The sequence below is a fragment of the Gavia stellata genome, chromosome 19, assembly GCF_030936135.1.
Source record: "Gavia stellata isolate bGavSte3 chromosome 19, bGavSte3.hap2, whole genome shotgun sequence".
NCBI lineage: Eukaryota > Metazoa > Chordata > Aves > Gaviiformes > Gaviidae > Gavia > Gavia stellata.
In genome coordinates this window covers 14,538,964-14,551,083 of record NC_082612.1, presented here as the reverse complement: position 1 = coordinate 14,551,083, position 12,120 = coordinate 14,538,964, and the positions used below count along the sequence as shown (strand labels likewise).

Genomic DNA, 12,120 nt, shown 5'->3' with positions numbered 1-12,120 from the left:
TCAATGGCTTTGTGTTGTCCTTCACAGAACTGCATATCCTGAACACCAGAAGTCAAGGAATGTGTGCAGTTAGTTTTATTCCTTCAGTAGATAAATAAGCCTAACGCTTACTTTAAACTGGCACAGAGTTTCATTGACTCGACTGAGTAAGGAACAGGCATTTTAACACCTTTCAGAGAAAAGAAAAGAAATTAACAAGATCAGGGCTGATTTATTTCATTTTCATGAGTGAATGAATGAATGATATGTACTGGTGGCATTTCAGTGCTCTTTTTAAAAGTAAATTTTGGTATAATTAGAATGAGAAGAAAATGTGAAGATAAATTAAATGCACACGTAACTCTGCAAACATACCTGACAATACATTTTAGTGAAATGATTAAACCATTTCCTTTTCTCTGAAAGAAAATTTTAAAATATGAGATTTTCCTCAGGTCCCCTGATGTAAGTGAGGGAGGGAATCCTCTATTCACAGCCTTTGAACTTTCAAATTCAGCTGGAGAACCTTACATTAGGAATAATGAATCAGCTAACACATAATTTAATCTAAACTTGTAGTTTCAAATCATACGGTAAACTATTGTAGAAACTTTTAAAAGAATGAAAAATTCTTCTTGTACTAGTAGCTGTTAGAATCAGTGGAGCAAGACACTGAATGAAATGTACGTCCCCTTCCCCCCCCCGCCCCCCCCCCCCCTTATTTACTTTGTTCTCATTTTTATGTTAATATAACTGTTTATATTAAAGATTAATGCCAGGACTAAACTCTTATTCAGCAACCTCCTTAACAACGACCTTCTACAACACCACTTAATAGCATCACACAGCCCACAGGCTAGCACTGAACAGGAGCTAGTTCAGAGCATGCAGAAGCACACTTGGGTACAGGTACACTAAGGATAAGTAATTATCTGTGAGCCTGTAAATTAGTATCTTCTTTGACTGCTTCCCTGTCAAGTTCCCAAGGACCAGCTACTCTATTCTAACTTTTTGTTTATGGCATCTTTTCTTCAAGCATATAGAGATTACTCACAGCAAAGTGGCCAACAGACAGAGATTCAGTTACTCGATGTCATTTTGGTAATGGAAGGTTAATCTGATTTCTGGAAAACAAACTGAGAACCTTGGTTCCTAAATTTCTGATAATGTTGTAACTACCTGTCTGTTCTGCAGTGAGTGATACCTCTTTGCACTGATCTCTGGAAACTGTTCTGAAACTTCTAACGTTATCAGAATATTCTTAGTTACCTTTTCTGCAGTAGTTTCTAAGATAGTATTTTATATAAATAACCTCTATTAAAAATAAGCAAGAAGATAGCTCAACTACAAAAGCATCATCCAGTTCAAATCTTTATTGATCACTGAAGATTTAAAGGAAAAAAATCTTTACAAAACTATTACAGAGTACACAATAATATGGAATCTACTCAGCTTTTTTCCTCATAGTAGACTATTCTACCATGATTTACTATTTCAACTTATCTGCACTTTTTTCTTTTAACAGGCACAACACAGATGTTATTGGCTATATGTTACATCTGGTTTTAGATACTAAGCCTTATAGGAAAGGATGTTGTTTTGTTTGTACCTTCATAGCTACATCATTCACTGTGTATAAATATGAGAAATAGCATAAAATGATTAATTTAAGAGATGATAAAGTAACAGCATAAATGCCAGATTAATAAACTTGTACATACCTTTAAAAGGGGTAGTGGTACAGTTGTATTTTAAAATGTTCACTGGCTTTAGAAGCAAACAGAATCCTTCCAGAAGAGTTGAGACTTCTTTTAAGTTATCATGAAGAATGAAGGAGATCAAATAGGTAGTTATAACAGAGGCAATATTACTATGAGCAAAGAGCAAAATAAGCTTGCTTAGATAGTCACACAATCCTGTGTCTGCATCTTGCTACATGAGTAATGGCTTTTTATATTCTTTAAGAGCAGTAGGGGAAATACTATACTCAAAACAACACTGGCTGTATTTGTATTTGAAATGCTCAGCATAAATAGAAACGTATTTGCTTGTGATGCATTTGATTTTTTTACAGGCTTAGATGGGTAAATAACCTTAACTTGACTCACATGTGCTACAGGCAATCATTGTGGAAAAACTAGCATGCAGTAACTTGTACCTGCTCAAGACGGTGGCTCATGACCTGCTCTGTCATTATCATATATCATATCTTTAGCACCATCTAAGACATGCCAGGACCTGCTTTTTTATGTGAGAACATGGGCAGGAGACCAAAAATGTGGGAACAAAGGCTCAGGGAGTTATAGTCTGGTGTGGAGAGATAGAATGTGATGCAGGAGATGGTAGAAGTGTAGACCAGAAAGAATGAGGTGTAGAAGTGGGAGCAAGGTGTAATTTTGAAAGACCTGTGACAGGTAGGTCCATGCAGTAGTCTAGATCACAGTACTAGCAGACACCTGAAGCCAGCCAACAAGTGGAAAATACTATGATCTCCTAAGAGTGATCTTTTACCCCAGTCTCCCGACAGAATGCAAACAGCAGAATGGTAAGGAATTAGATAAACACATGAAACAAACCTTATTATGAGTGACTCTCAATATTGGAGAGAGATTTGGGTGTGTGACTTAGCTATACTATATTCTTCACCTGTCCCATAAACTGCTGCTGTCAGCTCTAATCCTCCTGACTTTCCATAGGCTACATTGGTGGGGTTTGAGTTCCAGATTTTTCTCCATAATCAGGAGGGCTATATTTTTCCTGCTTTTAATAAAAGCTAAGATTCTGATGTAATCACTCTGGCACTTTGCATGAAGTCATATGAAGCTACTGGGTAATCAATGGTTAACTTAGTTTTGAGCTGATTAATTGTTTCTATGACTTCTGCAGAAAAGTAGCTGGTAAACCAACAGAAAAGATGAGCTATAGTTTCAAGTATGAGCAATTGCATGTTTAGAATTGAAGAAGCTAAAGAAGCTTTGATAAAAATTCATTGTAAAAAATATCCAACCTGTCCTAAGCAACAACTTCACTGCCTTAACTAGCATGAAGACCATTCAGACAATTCCTGTTGGGCTTTTCCCCCCTACCCGCATATTTAGGCAGACTGGATTTGCACATGGACCTATCTGTCCCCAGTGCAGCAGGTTGGCAGGGAAGGGTGGGTGGGATGGGGCTGTGGAGGTGCCATGGTGGCAAGGTGATGCACGGTGCGAGCCTTGCTGCAACCCTTGCATGGGTGATGGCCCACAGCTGGGGCACTTTGTTTTTTCCTTCATGGCAAGGTACCATGCAGGCAGTTTTCCACTCTGCTTGTTGCCATGGGACAATCAATTGTTCGGAAGTGGGAGAATCCCACCGCAGGCTGCCAGGTCCCTCAGTGATAGGTCCCACTGCTCAGGAAAGAAATATACTTGGAGGGAGGGAAGGACTGGCCTGCCAGTGCAAAGCTGCGTGCAAGTCCGGGGACTACTGAGTGCCATATGCTGATGGCTTTTGGGTTATAATGGGGTCACCCGGCCATGCTGCATGCTAGAAATGCAACTGATACAGAATAATCTAGAAAGCCTGTTGGGGAGCTCTGAAGAGTGCTACAGAGGCTGGACACTTGCAAGGATTTTCCTCCTGTATTAAACACCCTTGAGGGTCAAGGGTTATGGCCTCGCATTTTGCAAAAGGTCAGCTAGGCATAGGCATTAAGTCCAAGCAAGAGGGAAAATCTGCTAGAACTTGCTGTGCCAGGAATAAACTGTGAAAAACACAAATGTGAAAAAATCCAGACCTATTTACTATGTAATTCTGGTACAAGGGAAAAACAAGGAGTGGAAAAGAAGCAGGAAATCACAGGGTGCTCGTGATCTCATCTAAAATACTAGAAATGTTTCCAAGCATTAAATTTGCTGTATTACTTAGTTTTCTTTTTGGGCTGTAAAATAACATTTAAAGCTTTGCTGAAATTTCCTAAAATGTCATGTTGTTTCAGTGACACTTACCTGACTCTCCAGCCTGCTCAATGCTCCAGCAGAGTTCCGTGTTGACCACACCGTCCCCAGCATCCTGCCTGCTGGAACATTACTCAGAACAGAAGCACAGAATCTGGATCAGAAAAGTACATTTTGGGACCTAGACGTGGAAAAAATAAGTATGTATAATGTTGCAATAGTTCTGAGTGGCTCTCAGCTCATCTACTAACAGCATTCAAAGAAGGAAGCTGCTGAAATTTCGCAAGTAACTTTTGCAAGTCCTCTTTAAATCTTCTAAATTAATGGAAAACACAAGACACAGACTTTTTAAAAGTTTTTTTTTTCTGATCTAGAGAAGAGACTCATCTTTGAATGCTGCAACATAGAGGGGGTTCCCGCTGGAAAATGTATATTGTCATCAAAGGATAATTTTTTTGTGACTTCTGATAACAGTCAGAAGAGAGGTTGTAGCCCAGGTAGCTAGTATGAAAGTAATTAACATCAGTATAATTCTGGTTTTTATAAAGGGCTGGAAGAGTTCCCCTAATTACTACAACACAGCATGACAATTGCTTTTAATACTTGCCTTTTATGGCAACACTTTTACTTTTGTTCTCCCCTATTTTATAAAATAAATTAGAAGAGAATAAATGAGGCAAACCATATGGAACCAAGGTCAGGTCAGCAGCAATCCACCTCCATTTAAGCAGTGTTTTCATAGCAGGGATCATGGCCACTGTCTAACCAGCTCATTCCACCTTTTATTACCTTTCTAGAGATGACACAATAAAACTGAATTTGAATGTTTCCCTTCTCTTTTAGAAACCTTTTTTTTCACTAGATTCACTTTCAAATCTTGTAAGTGTTGGGGTTGGAGAAACAAGCAAATTTTTTGTTCAAACAACTGGTTTTGTATTCATAGCAAGACCTTGAAGAGATACAGCAGAAAATGATGAAAACATGTTGACAGAACAGTTTATTTGGACATCGATATTAGTATTTTTTATAAAAGGAGTCCCAACACAATCTGCAAGAAAATAAGTTTGTGAAGGAGGCTGCCTACAGAAGTTGTGGAAGCTCCATCCTCAGAGGTATTAAAAAATTATCCAAGCCTGGAGCAACCTGCTCTAATGTTGAAGTTAGCCCTGCTTTAGGTGGGAGGCTGGAAGAGGTGACCTGTGGATGCCTCTTCCAGTGTAAATTATTCAATGAAATTAGACCTTGAATTAAAAAATGTGTTGGAGGAAGGAGGCAGAAATATGTAAACACACACAGATGTGTGATTGCGTAAGCATTATTTTCTTAGAAAATTAAATTAAACACTGATAATTTCAAAGATATGGGCTGGGAACACAGTCCTGTTTCTCTATATGTAAAGGGGCTATTGCCTACAGTTTTGTTAGGGCCTTCTGCAGCTAGGTCTCAAACAATAAGACTCCATTTCATTTGCTTTTAGTTTGGTCGAGCTGAAATTTCCCACAGTGGATTACTTACTCAGGCTAGTGATTTTCTTTTAAGTCCCATCAAGAGAAGTTCAGTCATTTCCAAAAGCAAATTAGCAGGAATATGCATTTCTTTGATATAAAGAAAATGTTTATAACCATTTAATTAAAGCTGTGCTTTTTAGTAATGTGTTCAAGTTTAGCAGCCTAGAAAACCTGCATAAACTTGGCCAAGTCATGAGTGGCTTAGCTTACATAATTGCAGAAGAGATTTGTTGGCACTATGTAGTTGGTCTCCAGCAGTCTCTTCACAATGAACATATTCCATCTCAGAGCTTCAGAGGCAAGCAGAACTCTTTGGATTAAAAAAAAAAGGCTTCCTACAGGAATAATGTGGTGAAGGCTGAGGAACAGAAATCAGTGATGCTGCTGGTGCACAGCAGTGGAATTTGAGTAGTATGACTGAATGGAGAGCAAAGCAAAGAATTGAGACAGGGTAGAGGTGAAAGGAAGGAGGAAAGGTTGAGTGTAGCAGAAGCGGGAGGATTTATGAGCACTACAGCATATTCTTCTTGAGAACTTGAAACTCAATCCCATGCTCACTGCCTTCCCATGAATTCATAATTTTAAAAAGATATTAAATCTTTAATCACAATATGAGGTAATGATTTCTTTTTTCTCTCACAGGATTTATGAACAAAATGGATTCTGTTCACCAAATGGACCAAGCTCCTGGAAAAAACCTGTATGAATATCCTTGTTTGAAAAGGGAAGATGTGTAGAAAAGGAGGCAGAAGATCACAGAAAGAAAAGCATGGGTTCAATGACAAAGGCAGCTGAATGCAGCCCTGAGGAACAGAGTCCTGTCCCTGCCTTCATCTCACCATCTTCCTGTGATTTGGGCAAGTTCCTTAACCCAGATTTTTCACAAGCGACAATCATTTTCTGAGCTCGCTTCTACAAGAAATCTTGACTTTAAGTTGCTTTGTATATCTGCCCTTAGGATGCTTCATGCTCCCCAGGCATGTATTTCTAGTCATTATAGTCAGCTAGCTCAGATGCAGGTTTCTCCAGTGTAGATGCTGCAGTTTAAAGAAATTAGTACACTCTACAGAGCTTAGTTCAAAAAAGCAACACAACACACTGGGGGCTATACGTGAATACAGAGAATCCTAGAGAATGCTAAGCAATCTCTCAAAAAAAAAAAAAAAAAAAATCCATCTCCAGGTATCACATACTGGACCCAAAATAATTTGGTTCTTCCAATCTTTTTCCATTTGTAAAGTAAAATTCCCATTTTCTTACCCTTCAGGACTTTTGAGGAAAATTAACTAATTCATGTTCAAGAAGCAATTGGATACTATACTGATAAGTGCCATAAAGGGAGGGCAAAAAAGGATAAAATTAATTATTCTGGATTTACAACATGGTGCAAGGAATGTGCAGAAAATCAGACGTGGGGCCATAAAAAAGAATACATGAAATAAAGAATATCTGGTTTTCCTGGGTTTTTTTAAATATATCTATTATATATATTCTAGCCAGTGTAAAATCATATTTCTTGTGCCCGTGTAATGAATTACTATAAGATACAGTGTAACTAAGGCTGTAGACCATTTTTGTTAAATAAAAAATATTTAAAATTAAATAAAATGAGTGAAAGACAGTTGTAAGCAGCGAGGCAGCACATAAAGCCCAATCTGATGACTTTTGTTGTCACCAGCATCCAGCGTTAGTCATCGCAGGGCAGGTTTACACTTGGAATCCCTAGGCTGAGAACAGGAACCAGTGCAATCCCAGGTGGGCACCCAGTGCTGCCCTCCTCCCCATCCCCTCTGCTGCTCAGCAGTGATCTACGCTGCATGTGGCAGCCCTGAGTACAACTAGTCATGTTAACACTAGTATCAGAACTAATCTAACCTCAGGAATGTGAAACTCTATTTGATCTATTTACCCTGCCAAGAAGCAGCATGAAGAAAAACTCCACCTAGCAACTATACCATTACCAAAGTACACCAGCAGGGAATCAAACCATATATTTTGGTTTTCCTCCACAGGCATCTCGCAGGATGAGCCTGCAAGAGTTACTGTGACTCCCATTCCCGTGTTCTTAAAAGCACACTGCATGCATTTGGTTTTAACAGATATGCAGATGTCTATTATTTTAAAATACTTTGACACAGCCTAATATGACATTCAAACTGAGGCTACATGAGTCAGGAAAGAGCCAGTATGGCTTATACAAACACACATAATTAGTTATTTTTTAACAAGTGTGCTTATGTTCATACCTTTTACTCTTACAAGCAGGTTGGTGGCAGTAACCAGCTGCAGCTTTCAGATGTCAGGTGCATAGATTTCCATGTTCCTGCAATACCTCTCCTCAGTCCTGGAAGGGCAGGTAAAGTTCCTACTTCCCCTTGCAGGAAGACAGACAGTGACACTTTGTCACTTGCTGGTACAAGTGCCATAATTCTTAATTAGCCAATGCAGCATCAAAACAGGCCACAGAATTAATCTCTAATTTTCCATCATGTTGGTTACAGGATTAGTATTATGTTAATATTAGTTAACAACATATTAACAGTTAATATGATATTTAAGATAGATGGAGTGAAACCTTATCAATGTTGTTATTTCTTTACATAAAATGGGTCTTCTACTGCACAAGTTGTTCACAAGATCATTAGCTCAACAGCCGCATTATCATATTTTGTATCTGCACAAACAGGATCTGTGGCAGACGGTGACCTGACATCACCGATGAGCTCAAGTCCTTTCTCCAGCAGAGACAATAAACTTCTCCACACTGTTCTTATTTATAGCTTAAACTCTAGGGAAGAAAATTACTAAGCATGTGACATTCACAGCTTTCTGGCAGTCTGCAGCCAGGGAAAGGTGCAGTGGGAGCCATTTTCGGCTAGCAGTTTAGAATACGGCGATCCCTCTACTCAAAAATAAATTACAGCCAGTAAATTTGCTTCACTTGTATTTTTATTTACAAAAAGGCACCCTTAAACATTTGATAAATTCTAGTCATGGTGGGCTGGTTTAGCAACTTTGGTATACGATTTTTTTAACTGTCACAGGCTCAACCATTCTAGTCTACACGTATTTAAAAGCAGGCTTTTAAAACAGTTCCTCAGTGGGCAAAAAACCCAGCCATTTTTTGGTAAAGACTTTTTAAGCATTGGCACTGGAGTTAATTGATAAACTATTAAACTGTTAAGTTTTAATTTCTAGCGGCTATAATGGCAGCAATGTTTGCGTGATCACCCTATGCTGCCACTAAAGACATACCTCATCTGTTATAGCATGAAATACTGTAAGATGGTTTGTAACAATGCATATATCTTGTTACCTGCTGATAATAACCTATCAGCAAGGACAACAGTTTAATTATACAGTACATCTCCTGCTAGCTTCCAAATATTTCTGCTGCTCTTCACTAATGTCTTAGCTAAGAAAGAATCAGTCTCCTTATTTCACACTAGTATGTTAATTTATGAATGGAAGACAGCAAGCTTTTATTAGCTGCTGAGGTGCCTGAATTCTTTGTGTTGTCATCATGATATAAAAATCTAGCCCCAGCTGCCCATAAATCCTGATGGATGGTGGAGAACAGGCCCCAGATCAGCTAAAGGATGTGGAGGAAATCCCAGACCAGACAGCTCGCAGAGATGTGCAGAATATTATCTCAAAGGTGGCACTCAGCCCTGGCTAAGTGGGATCTCTGCTTACACTGATTCAGTACAGGCAGCTTGGATGAAATGTCCTTCTCTTATAGTCCTTCCTTCAGGTTCATTCTGAGCATGGGATCATAGCACCCATCTTGTGAACGGCACTGGCCCAGCAAGAGCAGAGAGGCCTTCAGAACACAGGAACCTTTGAGGTGCGCACCAGTGGCTAAGGTTCAGTGTTTGGCACAGAAACAGTGAGAAAGTACATTGATCCAGGATTAACAGTACGAAATCGGAAGTCCTTTTGCCTGTGAAAGAATAATCTGTGTGTCTAGGTACTGGGGATCTCCAACATAGTCCTATCCCTCTGAACTCCTGCTCAAAAAGGAGTTTTGAGCATATATTCCCATGAGGATGTATTAATAGTGCTTTCTACCAGAGTTTTGTCTTTGCAGAGACAAATCTATCAGCTTGTTTGTTAATGTGCCAGCATTTATTCCTGGAGTGAACTCCTGTCACATCAAAGCCTGTAAAATGGGAATCAGAAATCTGGGTTGAATGAGAGGAATGTCTTTAAATTTGGGAACTATTTATAAAAAAATAAGATGTTGCTGACTAATAAGGAGCCAATAATAAATAACTGGTAGTAGGGATTTCCTCACTCCATTTCTGAGCAATTACTTTTGAAATACTTTTGAAAATTAGAAATATTTTAGCATGCATGCACAGCAAATGGACATGTTTGAGATGTTCTTGCTTTGCTCAACACTCTATAACTTGGTGTAGAGAATTGGAAATGTATTATAATAATGAGAATTGGCAGTGCATTACAGTTCTGTAGTTAAAATAACCTTTGAAGTCACTGTCTTCCATTATGAGTTTTTTAAGTGCACAGAAAAACCTGATGAAAAACATGAATGCAAGCATATTTACTCTCCTGGGTTTTCACTCCTACTGATGATGCAGTGATGAAATAGAGGATATAGCAACAAGACTGTGTCATGTAAAAAATAAGGGGAACAAAATATATATTACTGTGCAGACTGCCAAGTTTGTTCCAACAGCTGAGGTTGGGCTGCTGTGCTTTACTAATCCCTGCAAGCAATAACACTGTGCTGGCCTGCAGAACAGGAACCTACTTCACACCACAAAACGTGTTATTTTGATAGAACAACGTGTCTCACACAGGGGCTGTTCCAGATTGTCCTTCTCCCTGCTGTGCTGGCTGTGGCAAGCTGAACTCCCTGAGCACGGGAGAAGGAAACATTTGGCTGACACAACACCTGATACTGGAAGGTTTGTGTCAAATGTATTACTGGCCATGGCCTGGAAGAGACTGCAAGCTGAAGTGAGTAGGAACTTTTCACTCTTTAGAAAAAATCTAGCATTATGTTATCCATACTAGCCAATTACTCCACATCAGCCTGTACCTCTGTCCCCTGTGATCCCTCTCTATTTTCAGGGAAGATCTAGGAAGCCTCAGAATGGATCTGACCATAATATTCTTTTTTGCAGAGAAAGAATTCAAACATTCTTAAAGACAGCAGGGTACAATGTTACACTCTAAAGAGCTGGCAAAGCTGACCATTATCGCTTGAGTTCACAGAGCTAAAATTATTGTGACAGGCTATAAAGTCATACTACATGTTCTTAGAGTTTAGAACAGTCCAGTAGGGCTCCCAAAGAATGAATTTGATACTTCTATTGATTTATAAAGATAATTTGTATATACTAAGTTGATCTATAATTAAGTATCTCCTTCCAAGGTAAAATAACCAAGTGATACCTTTCCATTTATCTAGTATATGTCAAATAAATTGGTAACTGTAAATAGAAATAAACACATTCATAACAGCCAAAGGAAGTGCTGTGCTATTGACTATTTGGAAAGTATAGCAAAACATACTGTGATAATTATAATCAGGAATTTGTTCTGCAATATCAAACTCTCTTAAAAGTAAGGAGCACAAATATACCTGCTGTATACAGAAGGAATCACAAGGTAGTGGTTGTGCACAGCAAGGAGAATTTCCTATTACTGACTTTTAGAGAGGCAATTTTGCAATTTTTAACAATACGATCTTTCACAAGTTTCTGCCCCAGATGTCCTTATCCTCCTACCTTTTGGTTTCATTAGGTGGCAGGTGCTATTTTTAACAGCAGACTCATAAATGCCTTTGCTTACTCAGGTTTACTACCAGCTAATACCTCCCTATTGTACTGCTATCAGCTACAGTATCTCTGTATCACTATTTACAGTAGGATTCCATTTGACTCCAGATTTTCAGTTCGCTGCCTGCATTTAATATTCTTTCAAGTGTATACACTAAGACGGTAAATAACTTTTCTCCCAGCTTTTTATCTCTGTCCTTGCTGTGTTAACTATGCTCACAGCAGTATCTTTGTCTTATTCTCATTTTTGCTGTGTGAATTTGTTAGAAAACAATGACAAATTTTCACCAGCTAGCACCAATTCTCTGTACTTGCTGATGTCTCTCACATAGCAGAACCAGAGAAATAGGTGCCAGGTACAAGGTTAAATACAATTCTTAAACTGTGTCTTTTATATTTGTAACAAATCTTACGAGACAAATTTTAAAAACATTAAATAATTGGAAGCTAAGTAGTATGAGTTCCCTCATCTTTTTAGAACAAGAAAGAAAGAAAGAAAGAAAAGCAAGAGGATGTTAAAAGTGTAAAATACTCACAAGTCTCGGAAAAGCTGGGCAGCAAGTTGGCACAGAAGAATTTAGGATAAAGTTTGCACTAGTGACAGCAACAAATGCTCCACCCCCTCCTCCGTTCTGTTTTACTTTCAGTTGTTATATAATAATGTAGGACTATGTTTGTACCTTATACAATGTGGAAATTATTCTCACCACAAATAGCAGACAGTAGGAATTTCCTGCTGCCATTTCTGAGCAATTTTAAAACTTTGAAAAAAAACCCCAAAAAACATGGGGAAAGACATATGCCTGTGATTTAGAAGGCAGGCAAGTGACTGACAAACACAAAAGGCAGTTGCTTGCTGTCCCAAGTGGCCACATTTAGGCATGCTAC

General features: G+C 38.6%; 1 protein-coding gene across 2 annotated transcripts in view; it reads right to left on the bottom strand.

The window, feature by feature from the left end:
* Positions 1-11,797, bottom strand: part of IL15 (interleukin 15) — a 28,085-nt gene extending 16,288 nt beyond the window's left edge. Inside the window, exons 1-4 of one of the 2 annotated variants that reach the window (XM_059826908.1) lie at positions 11,769-11,797; positions 7,672-7,799; positions 3,969-4,098; positions 1,701-1,787 (exon numbers count right to left, since the gene is read on the bottom strand). The gene's annotated coding sequence lies outside the window, so the exon portion shown is untranslated. The remainder of the gene's footprint in view (positions 1-1,700; positions 1,788-3,968; positions 4,099-7,671; positions 7,800-11,768) is intronic. The other variant, XM_059826909.1, reaches the window with a different exon arrangement.
* Positions 11,798-12,120: the final 323 nt, after the last annotated feature.